Source organism: Rattus norvegicus, chromosome 1, assembly GCF_036323735.1.
Source record: "Rattus norvegicus strain BN/NHsdMcwi chromosome 1, GRCr8, whole genome shotgun sequence".
Taxonomy (NCBI): Eukaryota; Metazoa; Chordata; class Mammalia; order Rodentia; family Muridae; genus Rattus; species Rattus norvegicus.
Window position 1 is genome coordinate 96862525 of NC_086019.1, and position 14947 is coordinate 96877471.

Consider the following 14947-nt stretch of genomic DNA (forward strand, 5'->3'; position numbering starts at 1 on the left):
TAGCAGTTTTATTTCTTTTTCAGTCCTTACACCTTGAGTGCATGCATGCATGTGTATATATGTATGTTCACGTGTATGCAGGTACCTGTGTGTGTGCATGCATCTGTATATATGCATGTTCATGTAAATGCTGGTACCTGTGTGTGTGCATGCATGTTCACGTGTATGCAGGTACCTGTGTGTGCATGCATGTTCACGTGTATGCAGGTACCTGTGTGTGCATGCATGTTCATGTGTATGCAGGTACCTGTGTGTGCATGCATGTTCATGTGTATGCAGGTACTTGTGTATGTGCATGCATGTTCATGTGTATGCAGGTACTTGTGTGTGTGCATGCATGTTCATGTGTATGCAGGTACTTGTGTGTGTGCATGCATGTTCATGTGTATGCATGTTCGTGTATATGCAGGTACTTGTGTGTGTGCATGCATACATGTTTGTATGCATGTTCATATGTATGCAGGTACCTGTGTTGTGTATGTGCATGAATGTCTGTGTATGTGTGTTCATGTGTATGCAGGTACCTGTGTGTGTGTGCATGTGGAGGGCAAAAGTTGATCATGGGTAGTAGTCCTCAGGTGTCATCTACCGAGGGGTTTTGTTTTGTTTTGTTTTCCTGACAGAGACTCTCATTGGCCTGGAACTTACCAGAAAGCTTCAGGAGGCCACCTGCCGCCACCTCTGCAGCCTGTGGTTGCAAGCATGAGCAACCACGTGTTTTTGTTTTAAATACCAGTTTCGGAGATTGAATTGAAGACCTAAGGCTTGCCCACAAGCATTTACCAACTGAACTGTCACCTACGACACCCTGCCTTTTAGAGACAAGGTCTTGCCAGGTAGCTCAGGTTGGCCTTTGACTTGCAGTAACCCTCCTGCCTCAGCTTCCTCCAGGTCAGAACCACAGGCTTGCACTACCCTTTTCTTTCTTTCCTTGCCATTGCCTAGATCCACTGGTGCAACTGTTAATCAGTATATTTTTCTTACACATTTTCTCCAGGTTGCCAATGCAAGTCCCACCCCTCCTCTCATTTGTAGGTATTTTAGGCATCCTACAAGCTTGCATTCAGTTTTAGTTTGGGAGAAAAATTTTTCCTGCTTGCTTCTCACTTGTGTTGAGAAAACACTGACTGAAAGGAACTTGAATTTTATTTGGCTTCCAGGTCACAGTTCATCATCGGGGGACACCAAGGCAAGAACTCAAGGCAAGAAGCTGCAGGCAGAGCCTGAAGCAGAAGCCATGGAGGAACACTGCTTACTGACTTGGTTTCCATGGCTCACCTATGTTATGTAGGCCAGACTCACCTGCCCACGGAGGGTTGAACCCTCCTCCTTTAATTAGCAGTCAAGAAAAATCACCCGAGATTACCTATAGTCCATGCTGACGGAACCACTTCCTCAACTGAAGTTCCCTCTTCCCAGGTCTGTCTAGCTGATGTCTGAAGCTGACAGAAAGCTTACCACAAATGAGTGCTGTGTTTTTTTATTGTACACGCTTCTGCTGCATCCACTGAGGTAACCATATGATTTTCCCTTTATTACGTTATTCTGGGAACTGATCATTTGTTTAAAATACCAGTGGTGGCACATGCCTTTAATCTCAACACTTAGGAAGCTGGGGCAGGAAGACTGATGAAAGTTCAAGGCCAGCCTAGGACACATCATGTGACCCTGACTCAAAATAAAACAAACAAACAAAAAAGACTATCCAACTGAGGTAACCCTTTTAGGGGATAAAGGTCATTCTGTCTTCCTATACCAGTCGGGAAGTGTTCCCCCTGTTAGCAGTTCCTGGAAAAACAAATATTTACTGTCCTTGACTGTTCAGTGGTATCCACTGCTAGGACTTGGCGTATCATTTCTAGGAAGAGATGCAGAGGTGACATTATTTAGGTTTTGCTTGCTTTTAATAGATTGTAGGGTTTTTTATTTTACTAGATTGTATTTTAACCTTCCAATTTATAAGCATAAAAATATTCATAGGCTCCTTGTTTATGATGCCTTCCGTGTGTGTGTGTGTGTGTGTGTGTGTGTGTGTGAATGTGTGCATGTGAATGTGTGTGAGTATGTGTAAGAGAGGGTGTGTGAATGTGTGCCTATGAGTGTGTAGTTTTCTATTTTTCAGACAGGACCTTACTAGTCCTAGCTGGTTTGGAGCTCACTATGTAGAACAGGCTGGCCTAGAATTCACTGAGATCCGCGTGCCTCTCTGCCTCTCAAGTACTGGGATCAAAGACCTGAGCCTCCCTGGCTGGCTCATACGTTTTTCATCCACTCATTGAATTGCTCTTGCTGAATACCCAGGTTCAGTTCTTAGCACCCGCGTGGTGGCAGGATCACAATTGCCAGTAACTCCAGTTCCGGGAGGCAGTGGGATCCAAAACCCTCTTCTGGCTTCCAGGAGTTCCTGTGGTGCACATAAACAAATGCCCTCTCTCTTCCTCTCTCTCGGTTGCGCACACACACACACACACACACACACACACACACACACACACACAAATAAATGAATAAACAAACCTCAAGTGTGTCTTAGAATTTTAAGGTCATAATATGAGTCATTTATAATTAATTGAGTGAGCTCTTGCAAGATGATTTAAAGTAGATTTAAGTAGATTTGAGTATTTTATCCTAATTCCACACTCCGCTAAGGCCCCTGGCACTACCCACTCCCTTCTAAGTTGGCTCAATTTACGGCTCCCTCGGTCTCTGACTCAATTGCTCCTGGGGGCTTTGGATACCGAGCCAGGAGCACTGAGTGGATGGACTAAGAGCTGGGAAATTAAAAACTTCCCAGAGTTGCGCCCCATCAATTAATTAGTGGCCATAGTTGTCAGATGCATATCACAGTTTCTGTTCTCTTCCTGTGGGGTTAACTCTCAGCCGCACGCTCTACGCTGGCTCCGAGTTTCTGAGCAGGGAGAAGCTCTGCTGACTCTCGGTGAAACTTTTTTGAAGCCTGCACTCTGGTTTTGCAGACTCAGCACTGACTCTCCCACTCCCTTCCCTTCCTCGCTCCCTCAGAATGAACCATCAGGGTTAGCTTCAAGAATACACAGCTTCAGCTCTGGGTTCGCTTCTTGGTAAAGTTCTTCAGCCCACTTTGTGAAAATCTATCTTAGTTTTATACAGTCAGCGTTTGCTTAGAGACTCTGTAGACCAGGCTGTCCTCGAGTTCACAGAGATCCATTTGCCTCAGCCTCCTGAGTGCAGGGACTAAAGGCATGCACCACCATGCCCAGTTGTTTATTCCTTAACTCTGGGATCATTTTTCTCTTACTTGAATTAACTGCTTTAAACACTGCTTTTGCCTTCTGTGGGCGGTGCACGAGTAGCTAACACCTCCAGTTATAGGCTGTCTAAACATTGTCTAAACACTCCACCCTCCTCCTCCTCTTCCTCCTCCTCTTCCTCCTCTCCCTCTTCTTCCTTCTCCTCCTCCTCCTCTTCCTCCTCTTCTTCTTCCTTCTCCTCCTCCTCCTCTTCCTCCTCTTCCTCTTTCTCCTCCTCCTCCTTCCCTTCCTCCTCCTCTTTCTCCTCCTCCTCCTCTTCTTCCTCCTCTTCTTCCTCCTCTTCCTCCTTCTCCTCCTCCTCCTCTTCCTCCTCCTCTTCTTCCTCCTCCTCCTTCTCCTCCTCCACTTCCTTTCCTCCTTCCTTCCTCCTCCTCCTTCCCTTTCTCTTCCCCCTCCTTCCTCCTCCTCTTCTTCTTCCTCCTCCTCTTCCTCCTCCTCCTTCTCTTCCTCCTTTTTTGTAGACCTGGCGGGTCTCCAGTCCCCTGCCTCTGCCTCCTGAGTGCTGGGATTACAGGTGTATGCCACTATCCCCATCTTTCTTCACCCTTATCTCTGAAGCTTCCTTTCACTGGATGTGGAGCTCTAGGTTGGTAACTAGTTTTTTTTTTTTTTTTTTTTTTTTTTTTAGCTGATTGAGGATATTGTCTTCCTGATGTGGTGAGACACACCAATTCAAGGCTCCCCTGGTTTATGTAGGGAAACCCTGTCCTGGCCCCAGGACAAAGAAGACACAGGAGGGCCTTGGATATGAACTTCAAGGGGACAGCAGGGATAAGGAGTTTATTAGAGCAGTTATTAATGTCACAGACAGATGGACAGACAGATGGATGGACAGACAGACAGACAAAAAAGCATGGCAGGAATTCTCAACAGAGTTCAGGCTCCAGTACCAGATAATAGATAACATGGTGGGGAGTTCAGACCCCAGCAATACAGAGAAAGTTTGGAAGAGAAGAATCAGGCCCACAGAGCAGAGCCCTTCTGGCCCTCTGAGGAAGGGGGTTTCAGAGTACATGTCTGTAGCTGTGCTCTCTGATTCCATGGCAGATGGCTGGGAAGGGGTAGGGAGCAGGATCACTGTCCAGCCGTGCTCTGACGTGAACTCACTTCCCAGCTGAGAGACGCCAGCACCAGAAGTCTGTGAACTACAGAGTCAGTGTCTTAGCAAGGTGCCAGCTAGTGTGTGAGAAGGGCGGGGCTGCCTCAGGTACAGCGTTCTGAGGTCTGCTCTTGCAGTGTCCTGTGTTCTCTCTTCCTAGTTTCTGTTCGCTCCAGGACAAACTCAGCTGTTAATCTTATTACAGCTTTTGAAGACTGTGTGCTTTTCCCCCTAGGTCTTTTGAGATCTCTCCCTGTTTACTGGTGAAATTATCCTTCCAGCTATTTTTTGGACAGCTAATCAATTTAACAATTGTTTATTAAACCAGGTTTGGTGGCACAAGCCTTTAATGCCAGCACTTGGGAGGCAGAGGCAGGAGGCTCTGTGAGTTCAAGGACAGCCTGGTCTACATCGTGAGTCCTAGGCCAGTCAGGGCTACACAGTGAGAACTTGTCTCCAACAAAACCAAACTTTTAAATCTCTGTCATATTGTACTAGAGTCCTTAAAAAATGTGTGTGCACACATGTGTGTATAAACAGATTAATTATAAGGAAACAGGTCACGTGACAACGGGTGCCTAAGAGACCCAAATTTAGAAGGGTTTATGATATAAGGTTCAGTTTGGGGCAGGAAAGATGGCTCCGTGGTTAAGCACACTGACTGTTCTAGATCCAGAGGTCCTGAGTTCAATTCCCAGCAACCACATGGTGGCTCAAAACCATCTGTAATGGGATCCAATGCCCACTTCTGGAGTGTCTTAGAAAAGCAACTGTGTACTTACATACATAAATAAATCTTTTTAAAAAAGTTTCAGTTTGGGGTTGGGGATTTAGCTCAGTGGTAGAGCACTTGCCTAGCTCCGAAAAAAAAGAAAAAAGAAAAAAAAAAGTTTCAGTTTGGGTTCCAAAGACAGGAGGCCAGTGCCTTTCATAGAGATAACCACTTCCCTACAATTTGCAACATCATTATTTAACATGGTTTAAAATTTATCTTTATGTTTAAATTGTGTGTGTGTGTAGTGTGTGTGTGTGTATGTGTGTGTATGTGTGTGTGAGTGTGTGTGAGTGAGTATGTGTATGTGTGGGGGGGAGTGTGTGTATGTGTGTGTATGTGTGTGTATGAGTGCATGTGAGTGTGTGTGTATGTGTGTGAGAGTGTGTGTGTGTGAGTGTATGTGTATGTGTGTATGTATATCTGTGTATGTCTGTGCGTGTGTATGTGTGTGTATGTGTGTGTATGTGTGTGTGAGTGTGTATTTGTGAGTGTGTATGTGTGTGTGTAGTGTGTGTGGTATGTGTATGTGTGTGCATGTGCGTGTGTGCATGTGCGTGTGTGTATATGTGTGTGTATGTGTGTGTGAGTGTGTGTGGGAGTGTGTGTATGTGAGTGCGTGTGTATGTGTGTGTATGTGTGTATATGTGTGAGAGTGTGTGAGTGTGAGTGTGTGTGAGTGTATGTGTATATGTGTATGTATATCTGTGTATGTCTGTGTGTGTATGTGTGTGTATGTGCGTGTGAGTGTGTGAGTGTTTGTGAGTGTGTATGTGTGTGTGAGTGTGTGTGAGTGTATGTGTATGTGTGTGCATGTGCGTGTGTATGTGTGTGTGAGTGTGTGAGTGTTTGTGAGTGTGTATGTGTGTGAGTATTTGTGAGTGTGTATGTGTGTGTGCGTGTATGTGTGTGTGTGTGTGTGTGTGTGTGTGTGTGTAGGTGCCCATGAGTGCAGTGCCTGCCAAGGCCAGAAGAAGATGCTACTCTCCTGCAGCTGGAGTTACAGGCAGCCCACATGGGTGCTGGAAATTGAACTTGGGTCCCCTGGAAGAGCAACAAGCCCTCTTAACTGGTGAGCAGTCTCTCTATCCCCAATAATTTCATCCTTCGTGGCTGAATAAAGCTGTCTTGCTTTGTCTGGCTTTGTCTCTCCGTCCATCTCTCGATGGAGTGTCTCTGCTTCCATGTTGCTGAGGGTGGTAAATGGTGCCTCAGTAAACACGCTCTGCCCTGACACCACATACAGCTTTGCTTCTGTTAGTGTTTGTCGGTCAAACAGAATCGTGTGCGACATATTTGGTTTTTACTTCTGCATAATAAATTCACCCAAACTTCACAGTTTACATGAAAATATTTATTATTTTCACAGCGTCTGTGGCTCGGGATTCCACATGTGGTTGGAAACATCCCTTAAGGCTTCAGGCATGGCAGCTGAAGTCATCCTGAGTTTGTTCAACATCTGCTAAGCTCACCATTAGGAGGATGGTAAAGAGTTCACCTCACTTTGGAAGTTACCTGTGAGTACAGGAGAAAAGGTGCTGAAGAGCAAGAAGGGGTGGGGAGAGAGGAGGGGAGAGGAGAGGGTGGTACAGAGAGAGGCAGGGAGGGGAGAGGGGTTTACAGAAAGAGGGGAGAGGAGAGGAGAGAGGGGTACATAGAGGGGAGGGGAGGGGACAGAGAGAGGGAAAATGTGTAGAGATTCTGAGAACAGATTCTCCCAACAACCTGGAGTTGCTGAGACTACCCTACTTTAAATTGGCTAGAGAAATGCATATTTATCATAATTGATAGTGCATAGTTAACGCAGTCTGTTAATGATTGACTTTAAGACTGTTGTAAAACATGAAAAAGTAGGATCAAGTATAGTTACGAGAGAAGAAAGGGCAATGTTTTACAAGTTATTCTATAATTCAGCTTTCTCTGTCTTCTTTCTCTAAAAATGTGTGAGGCCAGACATAGAAAAAAAAATCCTGAAATTACCTTGGAAATACGAAAGACCCCCAAATGGCCAAAGTGATCTTAAGCATACGTCACAGTGCCAGATTTCACATCGCGCTGCAGGGCCACAGTGACACAAGCAACCCGATGCTGGCACGTGCACAGACATGTGGACCAATGGAGCAGAACAGCAGGCAGAGATAAAGCACATGGCTGTGTGCACCGGAAGCTCAGCGACGATGCCCAAAGCATGCCTCGGAGAAAGGACAGCTTCTGCTCAGATGGTGCTGGAAAAGTCAGACCCCCAGCTCTTGCTCAGCAGAAAAGCCAGCCCAGGATCCGTCAAAGGCAGCGGTGTCAAACTTAACGGTTTCAAAAAACCATCACGGGGAACATACCTCAAGACACAGGCATAGGCTTTCAGACTAGGACTTGGGTGGCCCAGGAGATAATAGCCAGCATTGACAGTCACACGAGATAAAAACCCACATAGCAAAGGGAACGATTTCTCGATCACTGCACTCCACAAGGCTGCTCAGGACTTCCTTGGAGTCTGCGAGTTTCTTCAGATTTACTTTCCTATACTCTTTTTTTTTTTTTTTTCAGAGCTGGGGACCGAACCCAGGGCCTTGCGCTTGCAAGGCAAGTGCTCTACCACTGAGCTAAATCCTCAACCCCTCTTCAGATTTACTTTAACTACACACACTTTCTGTTTCTTGTGAGTCAGTAAGGTCAGCAAGTAAGATACCGATGAGCACCAATTAGCTAAGTTGTTCCTTGACAGGATGAGACGGAAGGGACCTCAGGAAGGCCATCTGGACAGGCCTTGTGCAAATGGTGTATGCTACAATGTCACCTATTAAGGCACTGAATGGGAGGCCTGGAGTGAATGTTCGGTGATTGAGAGCACTGTTTGCTCTTTCAGAAACTGGGGTTCAATTCCTAGCACCCACCCAGCAGTTCATGACCCAGGCCCTAGGGGTTAAGCACCAGGTATTCATGTGGTACATAGGCTTTGTCTTAGAGTTACTGTGGCTGAAACTCTTGACCAAAAGCAGCTTAGGGAGGAAATGACTTACTTGCCTTATACTTCTATGTCCATATTCATCACTGAAGGAAGTCAGGACAGGAACTCAAGAAAGGTAGGAACCTGGAGGCAGGAGCTGATGCAGAAACCATGGCGGGGAGGGGTGCTGCTTACTGACTTGCTCCTCATGGCTTGCTTGGTCTGTTTTCTTATAGAACCCAGGACCACCAGCCCAGTGATGGTACCACCCACAACGAGCAGAGTCCTTCTCTCTCCCGTAAATCAAGAAAATGCCCTACAGGCTTCCCTATGGTCTGAACTTATGGAGGCATTTTTTTTTTCTTTCAAATGAGGCTCCCTCCTCTCTAATGACTCTAGCTTGTGTCAAGTTCACATAAAACTAGCCACCATGACATATATGGTGGCTTAACGACCATACACATACAATAAAATAAAAAGAATTTAAAAAAAAAAAGAAAGAAATTGAATGCATGACCAGGCATGGTGGCACACACTTGTAATCCAAGTATCTGGCAGGAGGATCATGAGTTCAAGGCTTGTCTGGGCTATGTAGTACCACGTGTTTCAAAACCATAACAAAGAAGAAGGGAGGAGGAGGAGAAGGAGGGGTAAAGAGGAGGGATGAGGAGTGGGGGGAAGAGAGGAGGAAGGATAGGACTTGGATCCATGCTCTACTCTTTAAAAAAAACAAGAGGAGGCTGGAGTGATGGCTCAGCTGTTAAGAGGATCTTCAACTTTTGCAAAGGGTCCTAGTTTGGTTCCCAGTACCCATGTCTAACGGTTCTCAACTGTGTGGAACTCCACCTCCAGATTTGGTGCCCTCTTGTGGCTTGCTGGGATGTGCACATGCACACACACACACAGGTATACCTAATTAAATAAGTCTTTACAACAAAACTTTAAAGGCAGATACATTTTTTTTCTTTTCTTTTTTTCAGAGCTGGGGACTGAACCCAGGGCCTTGCGTTTGCTAGGCAAGTGCTCTACCACTGAGCCAAATCCCCAACCCCAGGCAGATACATTTATTATGATCCTATAGATACCATCAAAACCCCCTTTAAGCACCCTGTTCAACATGTTAAGCACATTCATGACATTCAATGTACAGGATGACTTTGTAGCTTTTCCCCCTGTTTTAAAATGGAAACTGGGCCCAGTGAACACCAGCTCTCCCTCCTCCTAACCCAGCATGCATCTCTCTAGTCGCTGATTCTATGAAAGTGACCCTTTTAGGAAACTCCCAGGTACAGGCATGGCCTTGTCGAAGCTTGTTCATTTCACTAGCTCAATGTCCTCAGATTTCCTCCACATGACAGCAACACCAGACTTTTCTTCCCACTGGGTGGTAGTACATGCCTGTGACTTCAACACTCGGGAGGCTGAGGCAGGAGGATTGAAGGTTGGAGGCCAGCCTTGGGTGAAACCAAATCACAGACAAATAAGTAGAAAGTATTCCCTTTTCGAAGCTTACTAGTGTGATGTAGTAGGCAACTCCTTCGTTTTTAGTTTATCCACTGTCAGCGAACACTTGAGTTGCTTATGATGTCTGGCTTCTGTAAGTAAGGTTGCTTTGAACAAGCATGTAGAAAATTGTCTTTGAGACCTTGCTTCCAATTCTCTTGGATATATGCCCTGAATTACAGTTACCAGATCATATGAAAATGAGGAATCTAATGTTGATGGTGCCATAGAAGCCAGAGACCTCGAACTAGACTCATTGTAATGGACATTTGCAAGTGAAGTTGTGTAGACAGAGGAGTGCGCTGTGGGACACACTGAGACATGTTACGGCACCCACAACGAGATGTTTTTCTATGGTTTGTTTTGCTTGGTTTGTTTTATCTGTTCATGTGGTTTTTATGTGTTGGGGGAGGGTTGCAAGGGCAGATATGAGGGGACAGGGGGATGAGTGGGACTGGAGTACATGTTGTGAAACTAGCAAAGAATCTACAAAAAAGGGCTGGAGAGATGGCTCAGCGGTTAAGAGCACTGACTGCTCTTGCAATAGGCCCTGAGTTCAATTCCCAGCAACCACATGGTGGCTCACAACCATCTGTAAAGAGATCTGATGCCCTCTTCTGGTGTGTCTGAAGACAGCTGCAGTGTATTAATATACATTAAATAAATAGACTTAAACAAAGAATCAACAAAAAAAATTAAAAAATTATTTCATTTATGTACGTGCACACCCGTGTGTGTGTGTGTGTGTGTGTGTGTGTGTGTGTGTGTGTGTGTGTGAATACATGCGTGTATGTGCATGCCTGTGGAGATCACAAAGAGGTATTGATCTCCTGGAGGTATAGTTGCAATCAGTTGTGAGTCGTCCAACATAGTTGCCTGAAACCAGACCTGGGTCCTTGGAAATGTGTGTGTGTGTGTGTGTGTGTGTGTGTGTGTGTGTGTGTGTGTGTACGCATGCACGCACGCACTCTTACTCACTAAGCTATCTCCCCAGCCCCTGGGAATTCTATTTTTAACTTTTGAGGAACTATTGTAGCTTTTCCCAGGCTGGGGGCATCATTTTACATTCTCACCAATACTGTGTGAATGCCCCCAATTCTCTACACCCTTGCCAACACTTCCTTCTCTACAAAAAAAGAAACCATTGTATGGCTACCTTGGTTATGCAGACCAGGACAGTTCAAGGCTTGCCGGTGATTTGCAAAGTGTAAATTCATAAAAAGCAGCAGAAGCCAGGTTTGGTGGCACATACCTAAAACCTCCAAGCATTTGGAAGACACGGGGGGGGGGGGGGGACAAGTTCAAGCTCAGTTTGGTTGAGCAGAGTGAGTTCTGGGCTAGTCTGGGGCTACATAAGGAGTCCCTGTCTTTTTTTTTTTTTTTTTTTTTTTTTTGGTTCTTTTTTTTTCCCCGGAGCTGGGGACCGAACCCAGGGCCTTGCGCTTCCTAGGTAAGCGCTCTACCACTGAGCTAAATCCCCAGCCCCAGGAGTCCCTGTCTTAAAGGGGAAATGCATAGTGCGGAGAGTGAAGCACAACCACATTGCAAAGGCCCTTGCAGGAGAAGGTCACATGCCAGTTAGCAGCCGCTAACCCAACAGAGCCAGCAGCAAGCTATGGCCACTGAGATGAGGGAAGTATGGTAGGACACCCTCCCAGCCCCCCTAAAGAAAGCCAACTGCGCCTTGCCACTGTTCTTTACCACAGGAATGCAGAGAAAAGGCTGGCAGAGCGCAAAGAGGAACCAGCGCTATTAAAAGAATGGAGGAATTAGCTCGGAGTCAAGTTCCGAGGGATGGCTAGGGTCATCTGTTTCCCTCTCTCTACGGATGCCCACAAGGGAATGTGATGGTGTCTCAAGCAAAATATACTAGGCACGGAGCAAAGCCTCTTTGGAAGGGGAGTCTGAGTTCAATACTAGACCCAAACCATCAATACTAAGCTATATATGATATGGGCTAGCTAGACCTGAACCCCAGGAAGTGTTACTTTTGGACCCCTCTGTGCTGAAAGTAGTTTGTCTTATTGGAGGGAAAGGTCATTCTCTCTACAGATCCATTGAGTAGCAACAAGAAACTCAGGCTCTGCCTTCTTAAGTGTGTGTGTGTGTGTGTGTGTGTGTGTGGTTAGTTTTTGTTGTAAAAATATAAAAAATAAAAAAGTATGGTTGTCTTTTATCCCCACTAGGTCCAGCACCACAGTGCCCCAAACTATCTGACATTCCAACTCCATGGCAGCCCAGACCAGCCGCCCCACACTCCACTTCTCTTAAATCTACACATGAAAGAGCACACAACACTATAACCTTTGACCCAATTGATAAGATATAATTGCCCACCTAAACATACAAAGCCCAGTACCATCCATCCCTTAAGAACTTTAACAACCTGTAAATACACAGAGCGGAATCTTAACGTCACCTGCCTGGCTTCTCTCCCTCTCCCTCCTGTCTCTTCTTTTTCGTTCCAGTCTCCTCCTCTTCCTTCAAACTTTTCTCCCGCCCATCCTTCCTTCTCGTCCAATGACAGGCCTCCTTCTATCTTGTACCTGCCTCACCTGCGACATCATCCCACAGTTAGGTGTAATGGTGTGGGCCTGTTGTTTCAGCTTCTTGGGAGGTAAGGCAGGAGGATCACAAGTTTGAGATCTACCTGAGCAACAGCGTAAGTTCTAGGTCAGCTTAAGAAACTTAGTGTGTCAAAATGAAAATAAAAACTATAGGGTTAAGCACTTATCCCCAATACTGAATATGTATATGTATGTGCATGTATATGCTGTATATGTATGTGTATGTGATATATATGATATATGTATACATACATGTACATATACACGTATATGTATATATGTTCAGGTAGGCCAAATATTTTCTAGTTCCCCATTTATTTCAGTGAAGGATCAAACTGAAACAAGGTCATCCCCTCCCCTTTCTAAGGTGGTTTAAATGTGAAGTGTCCTCCACAGGCATTGAGGGCTTAGTTGGCACTGACTGGCCCATCTGAGGACTCTGACTTAATAAATGGATGCATTGAGCAATGGATCAATTCACAATTTAATGACCTCGTTTGGAGGTTATGGGACCTGCCTAAAGTCGGCCAGTTGTGGAGAATGGAGAAATAGAACATGGGCCACCCAGGGAGGAGCAGATGTAGAGGCTGGTTTTATTAGCTAATTGGAAAGGAGCAGATTGGAAAGGAGCAGATTGGAATGCAGACACGCTCCAGGCTCATAGGTGTCACTGTGAGAAACCACCTGGGGGACGAACAGCTGGCAAGGTTGCCTGCTGAAGAACAGTGTTCCACGAGGCACCGTGCACCGGGGCACAAGATACAAGTTTAGAATTGATCAGCCAAGGGATTACTATTTGAAGTCCTGGGGAGAGAGTGGGAGCCCATACCTTTATCCCCAGTACTCAGGATCCAGGGACAAGTGGATCTCTGTGAATTCAAGGTCCAGCCTGGTCTACCTAATAGTGAAGTCTAGGCCAGGGCTACACAGAAAGAGAGGGGTGGGGGAAGCAAAAGCCATGGAAAGATGCTGCGATTTGGATACTGTTTGAGCACACGCCCTCCACCCCACCCCCCAAAGCTCAGGCCCAGGAGCTTGCTTCGTGTATGGAGATGTTGGGAGATGGTATCTTGTGGAAGGTGGTTAACTCACTCTTAAGAGGGTGTCAACCAGGGTGAGATTAATGAAGTTTTCAAAGAGGATCTGTTCCCCCAAAGCTTAAGTTGTTAAGAAACAAATATATGCACAACAAGCCACCACCACCGCCACCATTACCACTACCAACAAATTACCCCACCACCATCAAAATCATCAACTCCACCACCACTGCCACCACCATCGTCCTCACCATCACCACCATAAACACCACCATTACTACTACCAACAAATAACCCCACCACCATCACTGTCACCAACAAACCACCATCACCACAACCACCACCATCACCATCATCACCACCACCACTGCCACCTTTGTTATATTATTCTACATGAAGTCTTCACCACAGGCCAAATAGATGGGATTGTCAAGATTTGAACTTCCAGTCTACAAAACTCTGTGTGTGTGGGGGTGGGGGAAACCCAAACACCTCTTTTCTTTATAAACTACCCAGCCTCAGGTATTTTGTCACAGGAACAGAAAACAGACAAATGAAATAGAGAGGTTAACTAAGATGAGAATCTAAGAGAGGAGGGTCTGATAAAGGGGCTGAGAAGCAATAGGTTGAAGGAAAGAGAAGAAAGTCCACAAGGAAGAGTCTCAGTGTTGCCTGTAGGGAAAGGAGGTGGGGCCTGGGAGGAGGCTATTGGATTTGTAAACACAATGATCCTCTCACCAAGAGCTGTTGTTGGACTAAGATGCAAATATCCGTGGTGGGAGCAAGATGCTAGGCTTCCGTCACAAACCTGGTCCTGAGGGAGTAGTCGGGAAGGTGAGCCTGGTGTGGAGGCTCACACTGATAACCCTAATCCTTAGGAAGCTGATGCAGGAGCATTGCTGTGAGCTGGAGGCCAGCCTGGCCGTCACAGTGAGTTCTGGGCCAGTCTGCTCTAGGGATGGGATCCTGTCTCAAACAAAGAAATGAACAAAACCTCGAGTTAAGTAGAACGTGTGTGAGAGAGAGATTGCAGATGTGTTTTCGTTTGTTTGTTTTGTTTTGTTTTGTTTAAACCGAGAGACCTTTCCACAGGGGTCAGTGCTGATGGGTGGTGCATGGAGAGGCTGAGAGAAAGTGGAGAGATCGTGAAGAAGCGGCCTGGCCTCAGGGAGGGTGGGTCACTATCCTTGCCCCAACAGTGGAGAGAAAAGAGAGCACTGGGGATGTTGCTCCCTGGTGGAACTCTTGTCTAGTGTGAGCGCCTTCCATTTCATCCCTAGAATGACAAGGAAAATGAGCATTGAAGGAAAGGTGTGTGGGTGATGATGAGAGGAGAGAGAGAGAGAGAGAGAGAGAGAGAGAGAGAGAGAGAGAGGTATTACCCACAAGGCAGTGAGATTCCCATTAGCATCAGATCTCTCCTTGGACATAGACTGATATTAGAAGTTGGAGTGCTGTACAGTTAGTCCTGCAAGTTACTCCCTATGTGAACCCTGAGGCTTCTGCCAAATCCATCCAGCCCTCAGCTAGAAAGCACACAACAAAGACATTTCCAGTTATCCAAAGACATAAAACTGAGGTCAGATGGGACCCCAGTCAAAAAATGACTCTTCGAGAAAGATGACTGACATTGAGACAGTACAGGAAACTGAGTGTGCGTGCACATGCATGTGTGCTTACAATTGAGCCTAGATTATTGATGGCTTTTTGACTTAAAAATAAAGTTTTGATTTGG

The 14947-nt window shown here is 45.9% G+C and overlaps 1 long non-coding RNA gene across 8 annotated transcripts in view; it reads left to right on the plus strand.

Annotated features, from left to right (window-relative positions):
- LOC102555648 (uncharacterized) overlaps positions 1-10271 on the plus strand; it is a 35971-nt gene extending 25700 nt beyond the window's left edge. For 2 of the 8 annotated variants that reach the window (XR_010062985.1, XR_010062986.1), the window contains exons 3-5: positions 24-6233; positions 6531-6678; positions 7115-8058. This is a non-coding gene — a long non-coding RNA (uncharacterized LOC102555648). Of the gene's footprint in view, positions 1-23; positions 6234-6530; positions 6679-7109; positions 8242-8341 lie in introns of those variants that run through there. The other 6 variants (XR_010062987.1, XR_010062988.1, XR_005498996.2 and 3 more) reach the window with 5 other exon arrangements.
- Positions 10272-14947: the final 4676 nt, after the last annotated feature.